A 27597-nucleotide genomic window follows, 5' to 3' on the forward strand; every position below is an offset into this window, starting at 1 on the left:
GCTCTCGCCCAGTAACCACGCTCCGTATAGCACACAAGCTTCGTTCTGCGCAGCCTGATCAGACGCATTCCGATCCTCCCTGATGAGAGCATTTACCGTTTTGGCGTGTTTCTCCAGCTCAGCTATTAATCTCTTTTAAGTGTTGTAAGAGCCATAACAGCTTAAGAAAATACTTTAAAATAGTGGCTAAATGGCATAATACAGTTAATTTACCTGACCGACTTATTGTATTAAGAAACCCCCTATTTTCTTGCTCCAGTAGTATAGTCCGACACCCCCTTCATTCTTGCCACAATGAAACAGTCCCTAAGCCACACATGGGTGCAGCCATTTTACAGTTTAAACTGCACGTGGTGAAAGAGGCAGAAGCTGTGAGGTTTGGAGCAGTACAGTTTTTGACTGTGTTCGTTTATACATGTTTGCTTTGTAATTCCGTTTGTTAAGTGTTATAGTAAACAGTTTAAAAGACAAAGCTACGTTTGGGAACGTTTTATTTCGACACGTGTCTACACGTTGTTAAAGGCCCCACAGCTCAGTGGCCTGCCTGTTTGGAAACTAAGAAGCGCCACTACATTAGTCAAAAACTTGCTCCCTAAGAAGGAAGGGACGGAATCGTCGGCGAACGTATACATGAATGGTCACGGAGCCAGACGACAATATAAGAAAGCGAAGGTACAGTGACTGTTACTTGCTTTGTTCATTCTATTGAGAAGCTAAATAAGAGCTGCTGGTAAAATGGCCGAGGCCTTGCGGAGCCAGGAGCTTCCCTCAGCCAGAAGGATTGCTAGCCAAAAGAGGGAAATAAAGCTCACCCCAAAGGCAATGGAAGAGAAGTTACATAGAAGCATAGGTGCAAGGAAGGCTAAATTAGCTCAGATAACTGGAAAAATGAAGATAATTGATCGCCTCATGGAAGATGATGCTAATATTAAGAAAGCTGAAGACATAGGGCTAGATTTTCAGTATAGGCAGTTTTGGGGCGCTAGCTTTAGCGCCCGCCCGAAGTTAGCGCCCGCCCCAAAGTAGCGCCCCGTTGCCGGGAATTCAGTGGCTTCGCCCTAAGAGAGTGGTGGAGCGCTAAAAGAGGCGTTCCACTACTCTCTTTAGGCGCTAAGCCGGCGGTCCAGAGGGATAGCGCCCAGGCGGGGCGCAGCACGGGTGCGGTCATTTTTGCACTGACAGCAGACCCCGTGGTGCCGACCAGCTCTTAAAGGGGGAAGGGACGAATTGGTCTGCTGCCACGCCCTGCACACTGCAGCCTTGCAAAGAGGCCTCAACACTGCTGCTCAGCCCCAGGGAGTCATGGCAACGCCAGAGAAGGCCCGTCAGCGTGCCCTGCGCTTCTCAGAGGGTGATCTGGACATAATGGTCACAGCTCTGGAGGTGAGGCGCAAGATCTTGTTCCCAGAGAGTGGGAGGAATCCAACCCACCACGACTACACCAAAGCCTGGAAGCAGATCGCCCAGAGGGTGACGTTCACCGGCGAGGCCCCCAGGACCCACAAACAATGCCGTAAGAAATACAACGATCTGACCAGGATTGTGAGGGTGAGTAGCCTTTCCAGTCTCCTCCTCATTCTTGCATGTACACCTGACATGATGGGCAAAGGGACCTGAAAGTCCTTTTGGCTAGCCCTCAGCCAGCAGCATTGGGACAGTCATGAGCATCAAATGGCCATTTGGCACTCTACACTTTGGCCAAGCTATTCCACCATGGGAGGCAGTGCACACTACATCAGGGCTTCACTCTGTCCAAGCTATTCCACCATGGGAGGCAGTGCACACTACATCAGGGCTTCACTGCGCACTTACAGCCCGTCCTTTCTCTTGCAGGCTAAAGTAGCGTTTAATCGCCAGGCCCGTGCCAGGGGTGGCCGCGCCAAGCTGCAGAAGCTCACTCGGCTGGAGGAGCGCGTGTGTGTGCTCATGGGAGCCCGTGTGATTGTCCCCACAGCGTGCGGTGTATCCGACCCTCCACTGCCCGGCAATGGTAAGGACCTCGCCTTTTGGCCCTCTCGCGTCGCACTGGCCCATCCGAGCTACCTCCTTTGCCACTGTCCCACCAATGCGCTGAATCCCACCAGTCCTAACTCCCTCGCTGACGCCGTCTCCTCACTCTGAAGCTACTCTTGTGCATTCCTGCTTTCAGCTGGTGACGACCAGGACCCTGAGGCTGCCAGTGACAGCACCTCCAACCAGGAGGAGGAGGAGGAGCAAGCCGGACCTTCGGGGGAACAGTCACGTCCCGCAGGAGAGGAGGAAATGCTTGACACCTCCTCACTGGACGAGTGCCTGGAGGAACTGTCGCAGGGCAATGCAGCTTCTGGGACCAGTGGCGTCCAGCCACCCAGCAGCCGTGCGCGTGGCCCGCGGCCTTCCCCCCAAAGGGGGGAAGGATCAGAGGGGAGTGCTGCTGCTCGGCACACTCGCCGTCACCAACGCGGCAAGGGTCCCCTAGTTCGGCCCCCTCCTCCCCAGCGGGAGAGTCGCGACTCCAGTCCGGACACCTTCACTTCGGAGGAGGTGCGGAAGCTCGATCAGATGGCCGACGACTCGGACCGGCGCCACACGGAGCTCATGAGCGTGGTGGGGCGCATGCCTGAGGCCATCGAGTCGCTGGCGACCAGTGTGCGCGAGTTCGGGGCAGCAACTGCCGCGACTGGCCGCATGCTAACTGATGCCGTCAAGACCCTGGCGGATGTGATGCGCGCGCACACCAGGACCACAGGGCCACTCACTGCTGCCACACGCGCTGTCTCAGGCAGGCATCGCCAGGGCAGGCGCCGCGCTGGACCATCCCAGCAAGCCGGCCGTCGGCTGATTGCTGCGGATCCTGCAGTGCGGGCCCGGCCGAGTGCCACCGCGCCACAGCACCAGCCAGCGCATCCCAGACGCCAGCTGGCCCACATTGCGCCATCCGTCGCCGCCATTCCCCCTCTGGGGCATCAAGGGCAAGCGGCTGCAGCTGATGGTGGCCAGGCTCAGGTGCGCCACTCAGGAGACGGCCCCTCGAGGCCCAAACGCCGTGTAGGCCGCCCCCCAGCGGCATCTGGCGGAAGGGCATCTGAGCCTCAGGCGCCTTCCCCCAGCCTCGCAGCAGCCACTGGGCAGAGCTTGCGAAGGAGCAGCAGGCAGGGCAGGGGAGGCAAAATGCTGGCCAAGGTCTCGCCCTCGCGGGCCACTCAGTAGAGGGTGTGGCCAGCTTTCCTTTAATATGGCGGTGGCCATCTTTATTTTGCCCATGGTTGTGCTTTTGGAGGGCTTTTTTTTGCGTTAGGCCGACGTTGAGGCCCGGTTTCAATAAAGGTGGAGTGGCTCCTCCCCAGTTTGTGGGAGTGAGTCGTTTGTTGGGCTTTTTGTGGGGCCCGTTTATTGTTTTTGGGGATTCATGTGGGAAGGGCTTTTCATTTTTGTTTAATAAAAAATTATCTTTATTCATGCAGTCTCCATGGTTGTTCTTCTTAGTGTTTGTTGGCTTCGCCGGCTGAGGGCTTGCGGAGCGGCTGCATTCATCTTCCCTCATGGCCCCTGGCCATTCCCTGACAGGGGGCTTAGAAGTACCGTGTAATAAGGTGGCGTCGTGCGGCCCTTGGCCCTGGTCGCTCCCTCCTGGGAACGTACTCCTGCTCCTCCTCCTCCTCCTCCTCCTCCTCCTCATGCTCCTCCTGCTCCTCCTCCTGAGGTGCTGGTCCAACGTCAGGTGGCAGTGCCTGAGTCCTGCGGATAGCCAGGTTGTGTAGCATGCAGCAAACCACCACAAATTGGGAGACCCGGTCCGGCGAATACTGGAGAGCTCCTCCGGAGCGATCAAGGCAGCGGAACCGCTGCTTGAGGACCCCAAAAGTTAGCTCGATGATGTTGCGGGTGATTTGATGGCTCTCGTTGTAGGCCTCTTCAGCAGCGGTCCTGGGCGCGCGGAGCGGGGTCATGAGCCAGGTGCACAAAGGATAGCCTTTGTCCCCGAGTAGCCATCCTCTTGGGGGAGGCTGTGCCTGGAACATGTCATGCACAGTACTCTGCCGCAGGATAAAGGCATCGTGGCTGCTGCCTGGGAAGCTGGCATTGACTGCCATGATGCGCTGCTTGTGGTCACAGACCAGCTGCACATTCAGAGAATGGTAGCCCTTCCTGTTGCGATACTGCTCGCCATGCTCCAGAGGGGCCCGCAAAGCCACATGCGTACAGTCAATGGCGCCCTGCACCAAGGGGAATTCCCCGAGTCTGGAAAATCCCAATGCGCGCTGATGCTGGCTCTCCAGGGCCATGGGGAAGGAGATGAATTGGCTTCTCCTTCTGAACAGTGCTTCGGTCACCTGGCGGATGCAGCGATGCGCGCCGTACTGGAAGATGTTTGCTATGTCCCCAGCAGCGTATTGGAAGGAGCCGGTGGCATAGAAGTTCAATGCCACCGTCACCTTCACTTCCACCGACAGAGACGTCCTGCACCTGAGCTTTGGCCGCAGATCTCGGCGAAGCAGGTGGCAGATCTCTGCAATCACCCCCTTTCGGAATCGGAGCCTTTTAACACATCGCGCGGCACTCATGTTTAGGTAGGAGCGCTGCTGGCGGTATAGCCTGACTGGGTAAGGCCTACGTGGCCGACGCCTGTAGCCCCCTCTGCCTCTAGCCAGGGCTGCCCCTCTCACAATGCGTCTGCGAGCCCTACGGACATGGAGCTGCAGCTCCGCGTTGGCACCCCATGCAACCCCCATCAAATCCTGGCAAACACTCTAATTTCCAAATGGCCACTTGCAGCGCTGTTGCCTGAGTCCAAAAATACCTGGCTCTTGCTGCTTGAAACCAGTTAGCTATCCTCCTTGTTGTGTCTCCAGAAATGCGTTGCACAAGACTGTTTTCTGAAAAAAGGATGGCCTTTATACTGGAGAGGACGTTCCCTTTAATTAGCGCCCCCCGGGGCCCGCGCTGGTTGTGTTGCGTTCCTTTTTCCAAACGCTCCGGCCGCCCGCCGCACAATGGGGCGGTCCGACTGAAGTTTGCAATCGGGGCGGCCAAAGGGCGTTGCACGAGGATGTGACGTCATTTTCTGCGCGCGCATCCGGGCGGGCGCTAAACTTTGCGCCGGCGCTAACGGGCAACTTAATTTGGGGCGGGGCGCAAACTGCGCTGCGCCCGGGCGCTACACGCATAGCGCCCGGAAATCACTTCTCTTAAGGCGCTAACTGCTGGCGCAAGCAACTGAAAATCTAGCCCATAATGTATTACGATTTCTCCAAGCTGCATGAAGAATTTAATGTACTCAATGAAGATGTATTAGCACTTCTGTCTGAAGAAGAGGGAAACGATGATCAGCACAACTGGTTTGATCTTAAATCAACCAGCATTAAGGACTATATCAAGGCCACGGAACAGTGGATTTTAAAGATTCGTCAAGATGCTGATACAGCAGAGAAAGATAAAGTTGACGATGAAGTCGGACCAGACGATAGCATTTCAGAGACTTCCGCCAGACCGAGCAAAAATCAAAAAGAAGGTAGCTCTGTTTCTGGACGCAGGTCAGTCGCTTCCACCACAAGCTCGTCGCGACGCATGAGAGCGGAGGCTGAACGGGCGGCGTTGATGGCGCGCGCAGCATCTTTAGCGGAGAAGCAAGCTCTTGAATGGGAAGAGGCCCGACTGCAGGTCCAAGAGGCCCAACTGCAGGCCCAACGGGCCCAGGTGCAGGCAAAGAAAGAACAGCTGGAGATAAAAACAGCTATCGAGGTCTCAGACGCCAGGTTGAGTGCGTACGAAGATTATGAAGGCTCACGGGATGGCGGGAGCCACTGCCAGTCAATGTTGTCACATAGAGTTGGATCCAGGGCACCTTCAAGAGTTACAACAGAGCCCGAAGGCAATCCCCTGGCATTACAGCGTGGAAGAGTGGCCTCTCCACTAACAAGAGCACGTGATGCTACCCCAGACGTCAGACGGTCTAGACTAGACCCTGCTGATGACCACCAGAGGCCTGAAGACACAGGGAGAAGCCTATACCGAGTGATGCAACGTCAGAACGAAATTACAGAGATGCTTGTAAAACAACAGAATCTGTTTCGACTCCCTCAAAGAGACATACCAGTGTTCCAAGGCGACCCACTCAAGTATAAGCCCTTCATCAGATCCTTTGAACAAGCCATTGACTCCAAAACAGAGAGCAGCAGTGAGAAGTTGTACTACCTGGGACAGTACACCAGTGGTAAACCACAAGACCTGGTCAGAAGCTGTGAACACATGAGACTGGACCGGGGATACATAGAAGCCAGGAAGTTGCTGCAGGAGCACTATGGTAACGAGCTGAAGATAGCCACTGCATATATTGAAAAGGCTACCAAGTGGCCACAGATCAGATCGGAGGACGGAGAGGCATTGAACGCATACGTTCTTTTCCTCATAGGATGTCGCAACACCATGGAGGATGTTGAATTCATGGAAGAGATGGACAATCCTACGACTATGAGAATCATCATCTCTAAGCTTCCTTACAGGATGAGAGAACAATGGAGAAGAACAGCCTTTGAGATAATGGAGAGACGGAAAAGTAGTGCCAAGTTTGCAGACTTAGTGAATTTCATAGACAAACAGGCTAAAATTGCTAGGGACCCATTGTTTGGAAACATCCAGGATGTCAGCCCAACTACTGATGGAAGAGTGAAAGCCAAGCCTGTTGAATCAAAGACTCTCAGGAAAGGTGGTTCCAAGGGAAGCAGCTTTGCAACTATCGTCACTCAGGCCGAGGAAGAAAGGCCCCAGAACTCCTCAACCAAAAGGAGCAGCACAGGGACGTCTGCTGATGCCTTTCAGAAGCCATGCTTATTCTGCCAGAAGAATCATACATTGGATTCCTGCAGCGACATCAAAGCACAGCCACATAAGGACAGAATCGAATTCCTGAAGTGCAACGGCCTATGTTTTGGATGTCTCTCTCAGGGGCACCTGAGTAGAAACTGTAAGCAAAGAACAACATGCAGAGAGTGCACTCGGAAACATCCCAGTCTGCTGCATATCTATAAAGAAGAACAAGTCCCTAAGAAGAGTGAAGAAAACAATACCGACGAGACGGTTGTTTCAAGTGCTCTGGTGTCGCTAGAACCAGAGACTTGTGGACTTACTGGGGCCGGTGGCAGTGATTGTATTCTTGCCATCGTACCAGTAAGGATCAAGTCTAAGAGGAGTGAGAAGGTTGTGGAGACTTACGCCTTCATGGATCCAGGTAGTTCAGCAACGTTCTGCACAGAATCACTCATGCGACAGCTGAACGTTAGAGGCAGAAGAACAGAAATCCTATTACGCACCATGGGTCATGAGAAGGCAATGCAAAGTTATATCCTGTCAGACCTAGAAGTGTGTGGACTTGAAGAGAAGGACTTCATAGACCTGCCTAATGTTTTCACACAGAGGGAGGTTCCTGTTAGAATAGGGAACCTAGCCCTGCAGAAGGATGTGGATAGATGGCTTTACCTAGAAAAGGTGCGTCTCCCATACATTGAAGCAGAAATTGGCCTATTAATTGGAACCAATGCCTACAAAACTATGGAGCCATGGCAGGTGATAAACAGCAAGGATGACGGACCCTACGCCGTCAGGACAGCCCTTGGATGGGTAGTCAATGGACCGGTAAGGAGAGATGATGGCAACAAGTCGAACAAGGAGGAACGACAAAATGTCACAGTTAATCGCATCTCGATCGCAAGCATCGAAGAGCCGTTGATACAGCAGTTCAACGCAGACTTCTCAGAACGCAGCTGTGAGGAAAAGACAGAGATGTCACAAGAAGACCATCAGTTCATGGATTTGATGACAAGGTCTACACAGTTCATTGATGGCCACTATCACATTGGTTTGCCACTGAGAAGACAGACCGCGAAGATGCCGAACAATCACTGCATAGCAGAGCAACGCGCCATCAGTCTAAAGAGAAAGCTGAACAAGAACCCCGACTTTCACGAAGACTACAAAGGCTTCATGAGAAACATCATAGCGAAAGGCTATGCTGTAAAAGTGCCCGAGGAACAGTTGAACAGAGACGATGGAAGGGTCTGGTACATTCCTCATCATGGGGTGTATCACCCAAAGAAGAAAAAGATCCGTGTAGTGTTTGACTGCGCCGCCTCATTCAGAGGAACTTCACTGAATGATCAGCTGCTTCAAGGTCCTGATCTTACTAATACCCTCATTGGCGTCTTGACTAGGTTTAGACAAGAGCTCGTTGCCATGATGGCAGACATAGAATCAATGTTCTACCAAGTCAGAATCCCTGATGAAGATGCTGATCTTCTGCGTTTCCTTTGGTGGCCAGATGGCGACGTTAGTCAAGCGATGGTGGAATGTAGAATGGCCGTACATTTGTTTGGAGCCACATCATCTCCCAGCTGTGCAAGCTACACTCTCAGAAAAACTGCAGATGATGGCAAAGGCAAAGCACCATCAGAGGCCGTGGAGACAATCTTCAGAAACTTTTATGTCGATGACTGTCTGAAGTCCGTGTCAACAGAAGACAATGCCATCGCACTGTCAGGAGACCTTAGAACTCTGTGTTCGAATGGAGGATTCCATCTGACTAAGTGGATAAGCAACAGCAGAGCAGTTCTAGCTTCTATCCCAGAAAAGGAAAGAGCCACTGAAGTCAAAGATCTGGACCTGAGCCACGATGTCCTTCCTATCGAGAGAGCTCTTGGTGTACAATGGTGCATCGAGTCAGACACATTCAACTTCAGGATAATGGTGAACGAAAGACCATCCACAAGACGAGGGATTCTCTCCGTGGTCAGTTCCATCTACGACCCTCTCGGATTCCTGGTACCACTCATTCTGCCGGTGAAGCTGATGCTACGAGAACTGTGTAGAGACAAGAGAGGATGGGATGAAGATATCCCAGAAGGTCAAGCTCAGAGATGGCACAGATGGCTGACAGATTTGCAACAACTTTCTAGCTTCAACGTCAGTAGATGCATCAAGCCCGCGAGTTTTGGAGTTACAAGGACGGCTCAACTACATCATTTCTCGGACGCCAGTGAGGACGGCTATGGCACGGCTACTTACCTCTTGCTGACAAATCAACAGGGCCAGAAACATTGTGCCTTCCTCATGGGGAAATCCAGGGTGGCTCCACTGAAGCAGGTCACCATCCCGAGACTGGAATTGACGGCAGCGGTTGTTGCAGTTAAAGTTGACCAGGTGATGCGTAAAGAGTTACAGCTCCCATTAGAAGAATCTGTCTTCTGGACGGATAGCACGACGGTGCTGAAGTATATAGAGAATGAGAAGATACGCTTCAAGACCTTCGTAGCAAACAGAATCTCATCCATTAGAGAAGCTACACAACCATCTCAATGGAGGTATGTAAACACCTCATTAAACCCAGCAGATCAAGCCTCACGGGGATTGAAGGCTGAAAACTTCACGAGGAGCGAAACTTGGATACAAGGCCCAAGTTATCTGCTGGAAACAGAGAGATCATGGCCAGAAAGACCAGATATGCCAAGTCAGATTGCTGAAGACGACGTCGAAGTCAAGAGATCAGTCACAGTAAATCTCATAAATACGAAAGAGAACTTCGACACAGTGAACAAGCTTGTTAACCATTTCTCAGGATGGCACCAGTTGAGGAAAGCAGTTGCATGGTTCCTAAGGTTGAAAGAGTTGCTGCTACACCGGAGCGGTAAGAGAAAAGAGTACCGAGCCACTATCACTCAGTCTGAAAGTAACCCTGATAAGCAGAGAATGCTTCTACAGCAGTACATGCATCAGCACAAGACCACATTGGGCAAGAATTCACTGACCGTGGAGGATTTGGCCAAGGCTGAGAAGGAGATAGTTCGCTTCAGTCAAAGACAAAGATACCCAGAAGAAATCGAAGCTCTACAGCGAAATACTCCAATCAAGAAAGGTAGTCATATCTACAAGCTGGACCCTACACTGCAAGATGGAGTACTGAGGGTGGGAGGGAGACTAAACAAATCTGCTATGCCAGAGGAGGCCAAGCAACCTGCTATCCTTTCTAAGGACCTCCGGGTTGCTACTCTCATTCTTCAGCATATACACCAGAGTATTGGACACAGTGGGAGGGAGACTAAACAAATCTGCTATGCCAGAGGAGGCCAAGCATCCTGCTATCCTTTCTAAGGACCTCCGGGTTGCTACTCTCATTCTTCAGCATATACACCAGAGTATTGGACACAGTGGGAGGAATCACGTGCTTGCGAAGCTAAGACAAAGATACTGGATTCCAGGAGCTAATTCCGTAATAAGAAAAATACTCTCTGAATGCATTGTTTGCAGACGGTTACACGACCCTGGAAAGACCGATCACAAAGCTCTGCCTGCTACAAGAAGTAGCGTGAAAGGTTCCTGAACGAAAAAAGTGGACATTTATATTGTAAATATGTTGAACTCATTAGTTTATGACTCTTAAGAATGTTTGAGTAATTGATATGCTTCATGTGCCTAGTCAATTAGGGGCCGGAATGTAAGAGCCATAAAAGCTTAAGAAAATACTTTAAAATTGTGGCTAAATGGCATAATACAGTTAATTTACCTGACCGACTTATTGTATTAAGAAACCCCCTATTTTCTTGCTCCAGTAGTATAGTCCGACACCCCCTTCATTCTTGCCACAATGGAACAGTCCCTAAGCCACACATGGGTGCAGCCATTTTACAGTTTAAACTGCATGTGGTGAAAGAGGCAGAAGCTGTGAGGTTTGGAGCAGTACAGTTTTTGACCATGTTCGTTTATACGTGTTTGCTTTGTAATTCCGTTTGTTAAGTGTTATAGTAAACAGTTTAAAAGACAAAGCTACGTTTGGGAACGTTTTATTTCGACACGCGTCTACTCGTTGTTAAAGGCCCCACAGCTCAGTGGCCTGCCTGTTTGGAAACTAAGAAGCACCACTACAAGTGTAGTGTCATGGCCTTGTCCTCATATAACTCAGAACCCACTACCTTATTCTCATCAGTCAGTATCTTTCTTAACTGTGTTTTCAAACCATTGATTTGGGTTTGCAGCTCCACATCATCCAGTGTGTTGATGACGGAAGTTCCTGTATTAAAAGCTGTGAAAATATCATTTACTGCACCCCTTCTTTGTCTCCCTACTCTGTCCAAGACCTCATGTGGTGTGGTGTACAATTCGGCTCTGTTGACATCGGCAAAGTCGAATTCGTAAAACTGTTTAAACATGTTTGTTAACAGGACCTGGTATAATTGCTCCGTTTCCCTGGGGCACCACTCTGGCAATCGTACCTCGGTGAGGTTTAAAATCACCGAAGCCACTGCGTAGTGGACCCCTTGGTACAGTACCTGACCTGTGGGTACCAATACCAATCTGTTCCCGGGTCCCTTTGTCATGGTGGGGCACCCTTCCTTGAGGGCTTTAGCTACCGGAACTGTGGGCAGGGGCTTGCGGGGTCGGGTGATGAGCTCAGTGGCGTTTACTGGGATCTGAGACTATGGGACTCTGCACGCCTGTGTGCTGACGTCCCACCTCATTCCTTGTCCAGCATCCTGCCACTGTCTTTGGAAAATGATGGAGACGCCTGTGGGGCAAGCGCGTTCTGAACCCCACATACAGATGTAGATCCCTTCATCTGGTTCCCACCATTTGTCCCAACAGACACTCAACCCCCCATGAGTTCCTGTAATCGTCCGATGGGTGTTGTTACCCAGTCTCTCCCACTCCACAGTGGAGTTCTTCATGGTGCTGCTCAACTTGCGCAGCCACCACCAACGATCCAAAGGTACATGTCCACTGCACTCCAGGCAAATCCTCCTTCCTACGGTGACGCTTATTCTGGGTGCAATGATCCGCACCCTGGGGCACATCAGAGACGTTTCTCTGTACGCAAACCCCGTCTGGCTGGAGTATTCAGTAGAGTTCGACCCCAGCCAGCCTGGCCATCTTCCTTCATGGAAGTAGGCAGCAGTCTCTTCAGCGTCCCGTGGGCCGGTTCCGTCAGTCGCGATGGGGCCTCTGTCCCCAGAGCACCCATATATGGTGGAGTCCTTAGTGCTGCCCCGATAGGCCCAGCTCCACCCGATCGTCACGAACGCGACGAGGATCCCGCTCATCTTTCTCCTGGTTCCTGCAACAAATCACACAATATAGCCAGGCTCCCGAGAGATTCTGGCTTAGGTGACGGCATGATCGGGTCTTTCGACCTCGATCCAAAACTACACACATACTGGGCAGATTTAAAACTACTTAAACTCTAATCATTTTAATATTTACACACCTTAAACTTAAACGTAACTTAACTTATGTACAGCGCCGCCCGTCCCTGGGCGGCTTGCCTAATCCCTGATTGGACTGCAGCTCTCCGCTCCCTGTGGCGGGGCTGCAGTGACCTGTGGCTTGGGTTCCCCGCAGCCTTTTGCTGTTAATCGGGGACTGCGTTTTGTCAAGGATTTCTCAAGTCGGCGTTTACTGGGAGCGGGGGACTCGGGCCAAGGTTTTACTGGCTGAGGCGTTCGAGTCGACCTGCGAAAAGGTACTTTGGGCATGGCTCCCTTAGCGAGTGGACCTTCGGGTGGGACCTTAACTCTCACAGTCCGCGGCTCTTCCATGATGGTGGGCTTCGGCTCCCTTCCCTCAGGCTCCGCCCCTTTGGGATTTGGGCAGGCTCCCTTGGCGAGTTGACCTTCAGGTGGGACTTTAGCTCTCACAGCCCGTGGCTCTTCCACGACTGTGGGCTTCGGCTCCCTTCCCTCAGGCTCCGCCCCTTTGGGATTCGGGCAGGCTCCCTTGGCGAGTTGACCTTCGGGTGGGACTTTAGCTCTCACAGCCCGTGGCTCTTCCACGACTGTGGGCTTCGGCTCCCTCCCCTCAGGCTCCGCCCCTTTGGGATTTGGGTCTGTGGCAGACGACTCCTCCTCACCTGTCCCTACAGGTGGAGGATCTCCGCCCCCAATTTCTACCACCCCCACGCTCGAATCGAGGGCGGCACCTCCATCCTCCGACTCCATCTCCTCCAGAATCGTGTCGAGGGCGGGACCTTGTTGTTCGGGCCCCTCCTCGTCCGAGTCCAAGGCCATGAGGGAAACCTCCCCCAGGTGGGCGGGACAGCTTCTCCTTCCAAGCAGGCTACAACGCCAGCTTGTGTGGTCTGTGACTCATCGCGCGCCTCAGGCTGAGGACCTTTACCCTCAGACCTGGCTTCGGTTGCTGGTACTCTTACACCTAGCTTAAACAGTTTGCACTGATTGATGTGAAACCATTTACAAGCCCTTAGCTGACCCTCTAAACTGCCAACCTAGCGTTCTCCTCCCTTAAAGCCTGCTCAACTAACTTAGCCTCCGCAACCTGGCACCGCAGGTATTCCTCCATTTTACAGGAGGTCTCTTCCTGTGCATGTCTTTCTAGAGGACACAGGTCGACAGGCTGCGCTGGCTCTAGTCATTTGGGTGCAGGAGTCGAGGTTTTGGGCACGACAAGACCGTTAGTGACAGCTATTTTCCCCTGTGAAATCATCAGAGCCCGCATTGTCTCTATGATTGATTCAATCGCAGCGGGATCCATAACTGCACCAGCTCCTTGTGCTGGGGCAGGAGCTACGGCTTGGGTTTGGGCTGGTGCTGGGGCGGCGGCCTGGGCTTGGGCTTGGGTTGTGGGAAATTTCCCTTTATTATCCTTCCACGGATTTCTACAGTCGTTGCGCCAATACCCATCCTTCCCACACCCGCAGTAATTGAGCTTGGCTTGGACAGGGCGATGCCCCTCCTGACACCACTCCTTCTTGCTTGGGGCTGCGGGTTTTGCCTCATGCACCTTTCCCTTCTGGGGAGGTGTTTCCTGACCTCTACAATTCTTGTACGCAACATTTAGCTGATGGAGTACCGTCTCCTCCGTGACACCGGGACCTTGGGGATCAAACCATGACCTGGCTAGGGCCTGTATCTCTGGCAAGCTGTTGGTAACCAAGCAACGGAGCCAATGAACCCGCTGTTCGTCGCTCATTGCAGCCCATTCAGGCATACCCGGACAGCTTCGTCGATACACTGGCCAGAGCCTTTCTGCGAAAACCCGTGGGGGTTCTCCAGATAGCTGCACGGTCCCTTCCACATGGTCAAACGGACTACCATCGTCCACTCCCATTACTTCTAAAACTTCATCCCTTAGATCCGTATACCCTTTCCGTCCCCTCTTACTATCCTCTGAGAGGCACTGAAGGATTGTGCAATCCAGGGAGAAAAGCAACAGTTTCACCTGTTCCTGTTCATCACAGTCATTAATGGCTGCTGTTTCCTCTATCTCCCTGAAATGAATCGAGGGATCTCCCTTTACAGTGAGTCGTGTGAGGTGGCTCACCATGGACCTTAATTGCGGGCCAGCGTAGCGCACCACGAGCTGGTTCTGGTGGGGTCCGATACCACCATCGGCAGCGTTGGGACCGAACCTCTGGTGCCGAGCGGGACACATTGGTGCCGGTCCCGGCTTTGCTACCAGTGGTTCTTCCTCACACTCCACCTCGGCTACCTCCTCTTTCACTACCCCCTCCTTTTCCGGCCAAGTCTCAATATAGCTCGGTGGTGCTGAGGGCTCGGTGCTGGTACCACAATTACCTCAGCTGGAATCGGCTGTTTTGATTCCATTAAAAAGTCCATCTGACTAGCTTTCGGGCTAACGAGACACACCATGCCTTTTGCCTTTACCAAGGCCGTTCTTAGGTCCTCTATGGTCTTTTGGCAGGGGCCGTGGTCTGTGCTCTCAAACCCGTGCTCGAGGGCTAGCTTGTAAGCTGCCTTAACCACCACTACTCTCTCCTCCTGCGTTCTTAGCTGTTGTGCGAGGCGGGTGTTTCTCTCCCATATCCTCGTTTCATTAATCTTTGCCTCAGTAACCTGGCACTCCAGGTACTCTATCCTAGCCTGATGTTGACTAGCTACCACTTGGTGTTCCTGATTCAGCGCGTGAAGCGCTGTGATGAGTTTTTCCCCTCCCATGGCCTTTTCCTCTATCTCTGCTGCCTGGGTTGTGATCTTGGCTGCCTGTGCTGCAACGACCCGGTCCAAAATCTGGACCTGCTTCTTGTAACACATCAGCCACACTGCCTTCTCCACTGACTTCTTATGCTCTTTGCTCTCTGTCCACCTGATGGCTGCGTCCAGCGGACGCCCATCCAGTAAGGGATCGGAAATCCAATGCTTAGTGAGATTTACCGTGCCAAAGACATAATCTGCTATCCTCTCATCCATTGCATTTCGACCATTCAAACTTGGATCTATTACATTGCAATCCTGCTGCCAGAGTCCTGCCGCGGTCGCCATTTTCTGTAAGAGGTTTTAGATCGCAGAGGTTTCTCTCCCTAGAGGCCTCTCTCTCTTGCACAGTAAAACCTTGAGTGGTTCGACCCACTCGCCCCTTAGATTCTATACTCTGGACTTTAGGGCAGGAACTACAATGTAGAGAAAACTCTTGTAGACCAAGTTTGATGAAACGAAATGAAATTTTATTGCATAAGGAAAAATAAATCAAATGCAAGCAGATAAGAGAGTACATGGGAGGGAAAAACACAAACAAATCATAATGACACAATACTAACTAAGGCAAATACAGGCATCTTATACTCTACAAAGATCACCATGAAATAAGGAAACAGACGGAACATCGAGGGACAACAACTCATGTTAATTGTACCCTTAAATCCACCCCCTTAAACCTATCTAGATGTGATTGTGAAGGGCCAGAAACATGCTCACCAATCCAACTAGGAAGTGCAAGGTTTTGAACCAGTCTGCGTTTGATCCTTTCAGGCGTTCCGTCTCCACGTGGATCGTGGAGCCCCAGCGAGCTGTGCCACAGCTCTCTCCTGAGGTGGGGGTCGGGGGTGGCTGGACCGGCTGGTTCTGGCTGTCGGTGGGGTCGGGGATCGTGGGCTCGACCCCGGTCAGAGGAGCCTTGGGCTGGCTCCCATCGTTTCTTCAGTTTGTTTTTGTCTCTTCTCCCGAGTTGGGTCGATGGCCTCTCGTTTCGGCAACGGCCCGGGGATGGTCGATGATCTCCCGATGTGTTTCCCCGGGGCGGGACGCCGGCCCGAGCGGTCTTCTTGATGGCAGCTTAGTCTTCTTCGTCTTCCTCCGATGGTGGAGAGGAGTTTGCTGATCTTCTCCCGAAGTGACTCCTCTTCACCCACTGCCACTCGGTCATGTGTCTCTGCAACTGTAGCTGTCTCCAACTGTAACTGTCCAACTCCGACTCCTCCAATTATACTTTTTCTTCAGGAGCCTCCACTTCCCGCCCAAAATCAGGTTAGTCTTTGTTTAACTTTTGGCGGGCTGGGAGCACAGCGGGGTAGTTATTATATTTTAAAATGTTTTAGAAAACCGGTAAAGGCCCATCTCTGGTCTGGAATGACCTTCATTGTTTTTAATGTCCTGCTGATCTTGTTATCTAGTCCTTGGTGCTGTTCTCATGAATATGAAATTGTCCCCTTTTGTCTGGGTCAACATTTAGATGGCCTCTGTCTCCAGGCCAATCTTGACTGGATCTGCATCTCATCCATATGTATGTGTGTGGGTCTGGTTTCGTTCTATCAGAAACGGCTTCCAGAACTTACTGTGGGTTGAATCCACAAAGCTGTCTGAGGCTTCGCAGGAACCATTTAAAAATGTCCCAATAAGCCGGTCACAGGCCAGTGAGCCTAACATCAGTGGTAGGAAAATTATTGGAAAAAATTCTGAGGGACAAAATTAGTCTCCACTTGGAGAGACAAGGATTAATCAGGGATAGTCAGCATGGCTTTGTCAAGGGAAGATCATGTCTGACTAATTTGATTGAATTATTTGAGGGGGTGACCAGATGTGTGGATGAGGGTAACGCAGTGGATGTGGTATACATGGATTTCAGTAAGGCCTTCGATAAAGTCCCGCACAGGAGACTGGTCAAGAAGGTAAGAGCCCATGGAATCCAGGGTGCCTTGGCACATTGGATGCAAAACTGGCTTAGTGGCAGAAGGCAGAGGGTGATGGTCGAAGGTTGTTTTTGTGACTGGAAGCCTGTGGCCAGTGGGGTGCCACAGGGATCGGTGCTGGGTCCCTTGCTGTTTGTGGTCTACATTAATGACTTGGATATGAATGTTAAAGGTATGATCAGTAAGTTCGCGGATGATACAAAAATTGGTAGGGTGGTAAATAGCGAGGAGGGTAGCCTCAGTCTGCAGGACGATATAGATGGGTTGGTCAGATGGGCGGAACAGTGGCAAATGGAATTTAACCCGGAAAAGTGCGAGGTGATGCACTTTGCGGGGACTAACAAGGCAAGGGAATACACAATGAATGGTAAGACCCTAGGCAAGACGGAGGTGCAGAGGGATCTGGGTGTGCAAGTACACAGATCCCTGAAGGCGGCGGAACAGGTAGATAAGGTGGTAAAAAAGGCATATGGGATACTTGCCTTCATTAGCCGAGGCATAGAATATAAGAGCAAGGAGGTTATGATGGAGCTGTATAAAACACTGGTTAGGCCACAGCTGGAATACTGTGTGCAGTTCTGGTCGCCACACTACAGGAAGGATGTGATCGCTTTGGAGAGGGTGCAGAGGAGATTCACCAGGATGTTACCAGGGCTGGAGCGCTTCAGCTATGAAGAAAGACTGGGCAGATTGGGTTTGTTTTCCTTGGAGCAGAGGAGGCTGAGGGGGGACATGATTGAGGTGTACAAAATTATGAGGGGCATAGATAGGATGGATACTGAGGAGCTTTTTCCCTTAGTAGAAGGGTCAATAACTAGGGAGCATAGATTCAAGGTAAAGGGCGGGAGGTTTAGAGGGGATTTGAGAAAGAACTTTTTCACCCAGAGGGTGGTTGGAGTCTGGAACTCACTGCCTGAAAGTGGCATAGTGGTTAGCACTGTTGCCTCACAGCGCCAGGGACCCGGGTTCAAATCTGGCCTCGGGCGACTGTCTGTGTGGAGTTTGCACATTCTCCCTGTGTCTGCGTGGGTTTCCTCCGGGTGCTCCGGTTTCCTCCCACAGTCCAAAGATGTGCGGGTTAGGTTGATTTGGCTATGATAAATTGAACCTTAGTGTTAGGGGATTAAATACGTGGGGTTACGGGGATAGGGTCGGATATGTGTCGGTGCAGGCTCGATGGGCCGAAATGGCCTCTATCTGCACTGTGGGGATTCTGTGATTCTGTGATTCTGTGAAAGGGTTGTGGAGGCAGGAACCCTCACAACTTTGAAGAAGCATTTGGATGAGCACTTGAAATGCCATAACATACAAGGCTACGGACCAAATGCTGGAATATGGGATTAGATTAGACAGGGCTTGATGGCTGGCACGGACACGATGGGCCGAAGGGCCTCTATCCGTGCTGTATAACTCTATGACTCTATGACATGGTATGGTGGCCATTTTGTATGCCCCTTTTTCTGGGCTTCTTTTAAAACAGTCTTTAAAAATCATGGCCTCTTCTGCCATTTGACCCTTTATAATACAAAGTCCGAATTTTGCGAATCCTACAAAGTTTCAGAACTTTGTATGGTTTTAAGCTCCTTGTGGGCCAGGAGCGGCAGGAGGGTTTCCCCAGGCCTCACAAGGAAGCCTTCAGCATTCCCAACCTCGACAACACCCTCCAAATTGCGGCCTCTGCCTTCAACTGCACCAACCCCCGCAGCCTTATTGTGGCCTGGATCCTTCCTCCCCTCCCGATCGTAGCCCGGATCCTTCCTCCTCTCCCGATCGTGGCCTGGATACTTTCTCCCCTCCCGATCGTGGCCCTGATCCTTCCTCCTCTCCTGATCGTGGCCCGGATCCTTCCTCCCTCCCGATCATGGCCCGGATCCTTCGTCCTCTCCTGATCGTGGCTCGGATCCTTCCTGCTCTCCCGATCGTGGCCCGGATCCTTCCTCTCTCTCGATCGTGGCCCGGATCCTTCCTCCTCTCCCGATCATGGCCCGGATCCTTCCTCCCTCCCGATCGTGGCCCGGATCCTTCCTCCTTCCCGATCGTGGCCAGGATCCTTCCTCCTCTCCCGATCATGGCCCGGATCCTTCCTCCTCTCCCGGTCATGGCACGGATCCTTCCTTCAATGTCAAGATGGCGGCCGTGACGGTCCGGTGCTGAGATCGCTCACCCTGCTCCGGGCGGCCAGCTCTCGCCGCTCACTCCCGCAACCGGAGCGAGCTGCTCGGCGAGTCGGGCAGAGGCAGCGCAGCATGGTGAGCAGCAGCAGCAGCCAAGCTGACCCGCTGGAGCACATCGGCCGGCAGCTCCTCGGCGGGAAGGAATTCCGACTGGGAGGAGGGGAGCCGAACATGGCGGCTAGAGGCCGATCCGCGAGGAGGGAGATGTAGGCCCCGGGCCGTGGAGCGTGGAGCTGGCGACGGTGAAGAGGAGGCTGAATTGGAGCATTCACATCCCGACGATGTGTTCGGCGAGTCGGGCAGAGGAGCGCAGCGCAATGAGCAGCAGCAGCAGACTCACGACACGCTGCAGCACGTCGGCCAGCAGCTCCAGTTCGGGTAACTCGCAGTCCGGATGGGAGGAGGGGAGCCGGGCATGGTGGCCAGAGCGGGAGAAGCAGGCCACCACACCTGGAGCCGGCAACAGTGAGGAGGAGGCCGCAGTGAAGAAGAGGACGGGGTGGCTGAGGGACATCATGCTCCCACTGCCACGGGAAGCCATTGTATTGACTCTGAACGCGGTGCTGTATGTATAGCTGACGCGTCCCTATGGGGAACAAGCATTCCATTGTACTTGTTACATATGGCAAATAAATCTGAATCTGAATCTGAATCTGAATCTCGCCTGATCGAGGCCTGGATCCTTCCTCCCCCACACCGACTGCTGTGGATCCACTGCTCCCCTGCACCCATCCCACCTCCTCATTAATATCAGGGCCCTTATTGTTTCAGAGAAGCACAATGTAAATGAAAATTGTTACTATTGTAAGATTTCTTTTTTTGATCATGCCACCAGTTCCACCATCTAAATGTTTTACTTCCTTCTCATCGTCCACCTTCACCTTTATGTGAGGAGCAGTATGTAAATGAAATTCTGCTGTTTTGGTTAAACTCAGCAATGGCATTGTTAAGCATTAGGACATATTATATTAACAGTACTACATGTTTCTCCATTGAAACCAAGAAATCGACATGATACTGTATATACTTTAGAATTTATTACTATTTAAAACATAATCTTAGAGGGAAATTTTTCAGGATATCAATGTAAAGAAATTTATTACTGCACCTCACTGATATGATGAGCGACCTTGGCTGTGCTTGAATATATAAACTCCAGATTACAGCCAGTGCCAGACTGCTCTGGACAAAGAAGTTAACAAACTCATCAATTAACTGCGGGCCTGTGCTGGGGAGCACGAGAAGGAACAAGTTTCAGACAGCAAACCACCAACTCTAAAAAGAGTGTAAGTGCAGCGTTCTCAAAATTCCTGCACTCCCCAAATTATGGATCAAGTGACCCTGTTTGGACAAGTTATTAAAAACAGGGTACTCAAAATGGCTTCTGTAACCTCGTGACCAAAACCGACAGGATTTTAAAGCAAGGCACTGCAGACAGGCAGGCCCGGAGATGAAACTTAAAATGCAGGAATCTGTGAAAAGGACTCTGTGGAGACACACAGCCAAAATAAACACAGAATATGAATTCATTCGCCTTGAAACAGATCAAGCTAGAATGGGCCTAAAATCGAGGCCATTAAGTTTCTGCATATTTAATCGGTAACAGCTCACAGTCGCCATCAAGTCAGGATGGGGACAATTAAGTTTCATCCATGACAAACAACCAGGACATCGGGGCCATTAGACCCGGAGACAACCACTCCACAATTCGTTAAAGTCAATGGCCGTAATCATTGTAAACGAGCCCGCCAAAAGTTAGAAAAAGGACTGACCGGATTTGGCGCGCAGATAAGGATTGAAGAACGGGTATAATTGTAGGCCCATCAGTGGCAATCACTTTCTTATCGCTTGGCTCTTGACTCTTATCGCTTGCCTGTGGCCTTGGCCTCGTTCTCGTGCCCTGGCCTCGTGGCGGGCTCTCTTCTCGCACCCCGCGCCACTCAACAACCAAGGATGCCCGGGGCCAAATGCGGGAGGAGAAGGAGACCCGAGTTCAAAACCACACAGGACACACAGGCCACAAACGGGCAGACGAGACGAGATGAGACGAAGAAGAAGGTAAACCAGTAAAGGCAGAGAAGGGCAGCAGGAAGACGCATTTGGGGACAAATGCCCAGTTATAAGTTGGTGTTTGGTGAATAAGCTGACATTTACATGCATAGACAATAAAACCCCAGAGCCATAGCCCAGGTGAAGAATAAGCGGGCGTTCAAAGAATGGGTAGCAGCGTCCATGATGAATAAACTGGCTTTCGAAGCATGGGTAGTAAAATCATTTAGACGGTAAAGACCGCCAACCAACCCCCAACCGCCGCAATACCGCCGCCGACCGCCCGAGGAAGAAGAAGAAGAAGACCCATCGCGACGTGACGATGACGGTAGCTGAGGGAAAGGAGGGTGCTTCGCATAAACAACTTCAGCGCCGCACCCTGAGACCACGTGGGGATGGGATACTGCAAAGGACAGCAAGAGCGGACCTCAAAACCAACCAAATTAAAGCAACAGGTTTCGGATTGGTGAGCATGAATTCCTGGCCCCTCATAGCTTAATCTAGTTAGGTATTTTCTGTAGGGGTTTTTGGCGTGTGCGCCCAGTCAGCTTTACCTCTGACTGGCCCTTGAGCGGTTCGAATCGCTCCCACACCCCTGGGTTCTAGACACCGGACTTAGGTACAGGCGGCGATACAGAAAATTGAGTAGACAAGTGGTTTGGTATAAGAAAACCAAGATTTTATTAAAAACAGAGTACAACAATCTTGAGAAAATTACTGGTATAAAATTACAGGCATAAAACAATTATAGTTATATGGGAATGGGGAACACATGGCACACCGAAGGAAAAACAATTACATTAACAATCCCCTTATCATTATCCCACCCCCTATACCTAACTAGATTAAGCTATGAGGGGCCAGGAATGTTGCTTTAACGGTTGTGAGTTTTGAGATCTGTTCTCGCTGTCCTTTGGGGTACCCCGTCGCCATGTGGTCTCAGGGAGCGGCGCTGAAGTTGTTGATGCGAAGCACCCTCCTTTTCCTCAGCTGCCGTCGTCGTCTCGTCGCGATGGGTTTTCTTCTTCTTCTCCCTCGGGCGGTCGTCGTCGGTCTTTACCATCTGAATGATTTCACTATCCAAGCTTCGAGCGCTGGTTTATTCATCGCGGGCGCCACCACCCGCGTTTAACGCCAGCTCATTTGCAATGTTCAAACGCCAACTTATTCTCACTGTCCATACATGCGTTACCACTTTCTTCACCAAACGCCAGCTTATAACTAGGCATTTGGTTTTTACCAATGCGTCTTTTGCTGCCCTTCTCTGCTTTTATTAGTTACCTTCTTCTTCGTCTCGTCTCAACTCGTCCCTTTGTGGCCTGTATGTCCTGTGTAGTATTGAACTCGGGTCTCGTTCTCCTCCCGCGTTTGGCTCCGGTGTAATGGGTGTCCTTGGCTGTTGAGTGGTGCGGGGAGTGAGACAAGAGCCCGCCACGAGGCCAGGGCACGAGTACGAACGGCAACAGGCCAAAAGCCAAACGATGAGAGCAGGAGCAAGAGAGGCAAGAGAGGCAAGAAGCAAGAGAGCGATTGCTACTGATGGGCCTACAATTATACCCGTTCTTCAACTCCTTATCTGCGCGCCAAATCAGGTCAGTACATTGTTTAACTTTTGGCGGGCTTGTTTAAATGATTACAACCATTTATTTTAACAACTTTTTGAGTGGTTGTCTCCGGGTCTAATGGCCCAGATGTCCTGGTTGTTTGTCATGGATAAGACTTAATTGTCCCCATCCTGACTTGATGGCTACTGTGAGCTGTTACCCATTAAACATGCAGAAACCTAATGGCCACGATTATAGGCCCATTTTAGCTTGATTGGGTTCAAGTCGAATGAATGCATATTCTGTGTTTACTTTGTCTGGCTGGCTCCAGAGAGTTCCTTCTCACAGATTCCTGCATTTTAAGTTTCGTCTCCGGGCCTGCCTGTTTTCAGAGCCCTGTTTAAAAATCCTGTCGGTTTTGATCACGAGGTTACAGAAGCCATTTTGGGTACCCTGTTTTTAATAACTTACCCAAAACAGGGCCCCTTGATCCATAATCTGGGAAGTGCGGGAATTTTGAGAACCCTGCAGCTTACAGTATAGGGGGTGGGATAAGGGGATTGTTAATGTACTTGTTTTCCCTCGATGTGCCATGTGTTCCCCATTTCCATATAAGTGTAAGTGTTTATGCCTGTATTTCATACCAGTAATTTTCATAAGATTGTTTTATTCTGCTTTTAATAAAAGTTTGGTTTTCTTACACCAAACCACTTGTCTACTCGATTTTCTGTATCGCCGCCTGTACCTAAGTCCGATGTCTAGAACCCAGGGGTGTGGGAGCAATTCGAACCGCTCAAAGACAGTCAAAGGTGAAGCTGTCTGGGCGCACGCCACCCCCCTACAGAAATGGCGACCGCGGCAGGACTCCGGCAACAGGGGTGTGATACAGTAGACAATGGTTCAGATGAGCAAACCATGATGGAGGAAAGGATTTCTGATTATGTGTTTAGCAAGGTGGATATCACAAAGAAGTGGATCACCACTCGGTTAAGGGCTGGGCGTCCGGTAGATGCAGCAGCTAAGTGGACAGAAGGGAGGGAGCACAAGAAATCCCTAGAGAAGGCAGTCTGGCTGATGTGTTTCAAAAAGCAGTTCCAGCTTTTGGACAGGTTTGTTGCAGCGCAGGCAGCTGAGTTAAAGGAGTCAGCCCTGGAGATCCAGGACAAGGCTCTAGCAGGGGAGAAGTTATTGGTAGCATTGCAGGTCCTGAATCAGGAAAGGGTGCATTTAATGGGAGAACATAAGGCCAAGTTGGAATACCTACAGTGCCAGGTCACCGAAGCCAAGGGTAATGGGTTGAGGTTGAGGGAAAAGAACGCCCGCTTAGCAAGAAAATTTAGGGAACAGGAGGAGCAAGTAAAAGAGGTAAAGGCAGCTTACAAGTTAGCGAGCGAACAGGGGTTTGAGGATGCAGATCATGGCCCCTGCAAGGAGCAGATAGAAAATCTGAACCTGGCCCTGAGGAAGGCAAAAGCATGGTGTGCCTCATAAGCCCGAATGCAGGCCAGGCAGATTTTATGGGGACCGAGGGGAGGACAGTTCAAACATCACTGATAGTGCCCAGGGACGACCCGGTTGAGGAACAGGAGGTCTCACGACCACCATCCATAGCACCAGGTTTCAGCAAGGTCTGGCAGCAAGGGGGGGTGGAGTCAGAGGTGGGAGCGGAGGTGGAGCAACCCCCGCCAGAGAGGCCGGAGTCGGGACCGATCTGCCCAGCACGGCATCGGAGGTTCAGCCCACCCATCAATGGCGACGATGAGGGGCCCCTCCAAAACCAGTTCGTATTACCCTATAGCACCCAACAGCTTAGGGCTATGGTGAGCCATATCCCAAAGCTCTCCGAGAAAGGAGACCCCTCGTTCCCTTCAGGGAAGTAGAGCAGGCAGCCAGTGTCAACGACTGCGATGGCGCTGAGTAGGCCAAAATGCTGCTATTCTCCCTGGAGAGTAGGCTCCTCCAATCCCTCTCTGATGAGTGTAAGAAGGGGCAGTGCAGGTATGAGGAGCTCAGGCATGAAGTTCTGGAGGCCATGGGGATGAATGAGGGAAGTCCTTTCTCCCGTGTGGAGAAGACAGTGCAGCTTGCAGGGGTACCCCCGCGAGCTTTCGCGGACAGGTTATGGCCGGTGTACCAGAGTGCCTGTCCAGGAGCACCTAACCGAGCATTCCTGAACAGGGATCCACTGGCCCATTGGTTCCGTTGCCTGGTGGCAAACAGCTTGCCACAGGTCCGGGCCAAGGCGGAAGTCTGGTTCGACCACAAGAATCCCCTGACCACCGAACTTATGGTGATCAGACAGTTGCCCCTAGCCTATAAGAACAGTAGGGGAACCGATGCACACCCACCCAAGGGGAAGGTGCATGAGGTAAAACCCGGACAGGGTAGGAAAGAGTGGCATCAGGAAGGGAATAACCCCCCCCAACACAAAGACAAATTGTTACGGGTGTGGGAAGGATGGTCACTGGAGGAAGGAGTGCAAAAACACTTGGAAAGATAACAAGGGAAAGAATTCCACAGCCTCAGCCCAAAAGGCAGAGGCAAGAATCCCTCCCGCCGCGGTCAAGCCATTTTTGGACACCATGAGGTACTTATTGACTGGCCACGGGAGAGTAGCAGCCACTACCAGTGCTCTGACCCCATCAGCCCCATCCTTCCCACAGCCCTGACTAGAGCCAGCGCAGCCTGTTTACCTGTGTTCTCTTCGGTACGATGAATGGAAAAGACCCCTCGTGGAGATGGAGGTAGAAAAGGTGAAGGGGACCTATCTGTTGGACACGGGGGCATCATGCACCATGGTCCATTCAGCTAACCCCATCACCTCACCTCTATCTAACGGGGTCCCATACAGTCTGTCGGGATTCACAGGCAAAGAACAGGCCGGCTCATTTTCCATCCCGCTCGCCATTCATTTAGGACCTCTCCGCTCTAAGTGGACCTGTGTCCTAATGAAGTGGGAAGTGGAGGGTGGAAGAGGGGTCCTGGGAGCCGACTTTATTGTAGGCCACGGAACCCTGGTCGATTGAAGAAATCATTGCCTATGGGGGGCTAGTACAGGAAAGGACGGTGAGGTAGTAGTCATCCCAGGGAAAGAAGGGAAGGGGACGCTATGCACCATGAAGCCCAAAGAGGGTTATAAACTCGAGCTCATGGTCAGTAACACCCCAAAGGAGTTCCCGGCATTTGTGCAGGCCCACCTAGCCACATTTTCCACACACAAACACGACTGCCGGAGGGTCAATGGGTTTAAGGTCAGTGTAGATGGGCACCCCATGTCCCGACCACAGAAACAGTATAACTTCCCCAGGGAAGCAGAGCCAGACATGGAAGCAGCCATGTCTTCTTTAGTACAGCAGGGGGTTCTGAGACCGATAGCCACCCACGTAAACTTTCCACTGTGGCTGGTTAGAAAGCCAGACAATTCCTGGAGGGCCACGGTGGACTATCGTGTGCTCAACAGCAACAACCCAGCCTGTGCACCCACGGTAGCAGGAGTTGCCGACCTGATAGGAAGTATCCCAGCATCCGCGACCACGTTCATGGTGCTGGATTTTTCCAACGGATTTTGGTCCATCCCTTTAAGGAGGGAGGATCAGTACAAGTTTGCCTTTACGTTTAAAGGGCAACAGTACACGTGGAACTGCCTGCCTCAGGGCTTCCACAACAGCCCCAGCATTTTCCATCAGTGCATGGCAAACAGTTTAAAGGATTTCAGTCAGTCCAGAGAGTTGGTGCAAAATGTGGATGACCTGCTTCTCTTCACCGATTCGAGAGAGGAGCATGGCCCACTACTGGCCGAACTGCTGGAGCTGCTCGGGCAAAAGGGTTTTAAAGTAAACCCGAAGAAAGCGGAGATCGGCCAGCAGGAGGTGAAATTCCTACGCCTGACCATACGCGTTGGAGAAAGGGCCATAGATAAGGCTAGGAGAGAAGCGGTACAAGAGTTACCAGTCCCCAACACGGTCACAGGTGTGAGGTCATTTCTAGGGCTAACTGGGTACTGCAGGGAGTTCATTGATGACTATGCAGCCACAGCAGCCCCTCTGCTCCGACTCCTACACAAGGGAGTGGAGTGGGTTTGGGATGAGGGCTGCCAGGCAGCATTTGTCAGGCTCAAGAAAGACTTGCAGTCCGCACCAGCTCTAGGGGCCATAGATGGGGGGAAAGAGTTTTTCCTGGAGGTAGCAGCCAGCGGGGACAGCCTGAGTGCGGTGCTGCTCCAAGAGTGGCATGGTAGGCTGAGCCTGGTGGTCTACTCCTCCAGGATACTCACCGATGTGGAGAGGAGCTACTCCAATTGTGAGAGGCACCTCTTGGCCACACATTGAGCTGTGAAATGATCGCTGATCTTCACAGGCACCTCTCCCATCACCCTCCTCACCCATCACACACCCACCCAGATGCTCCTGAATGGGAGGATCAAAGATGGAACGGTGAGCAGTGCCCGCATTGCTCGCTGGAACCTGCTCCTCTCACAGATGAACCTGAAGGTGAAGGGTCTCTGCAAGCCAAAGCTCACAGCCAACCTGGTATATCCTGGAACAGCCCACCGGTGTTCCATAGAAGGGGTTTGGGAAGTCGACATAGGTTTACGGGCCGGGATACATCCCACAGGCCGCGAGATCTATGTGGACGGCTCCAGCATGATATCTGCTGAAGAGCGTCTCACGGGGTGTGGAGTTTATGACCCAGCGGCAATCATTGCCCTGCAGATTAACCTCCCCAGCGCCATGAGCGCCCAGCAGGCTGAACTGTCCACGGTAGTGTACGTCGTTACACACCCCGAAATTTTCCCCACCCCATACACGATTTGCTCGGACAGCATGTTTACGTGCAACTCATGTATGGAGTACCTGGCCATCTGGTCCCGCCGCAGATACAACTCCGCCGACGGGAGACCCCTCACAGTAAAATCGCTGCTGGAAAAGAT

This window comes from Somniosus microcephalus, chromosome 5 (genome assembly GCF_052327205.1).
Source record: "Somniosus microcephalus isolate GS21.2 chromosome 5, FLI_Smic_1.0, whole genome shotgun sequence".
Lineage (NCBI taxonomy): Eukaryota > Metazoa > Chordata > Chondrichthyes > Squaliformes > Somniosidae > Somniosus > Somniosus microcephalus.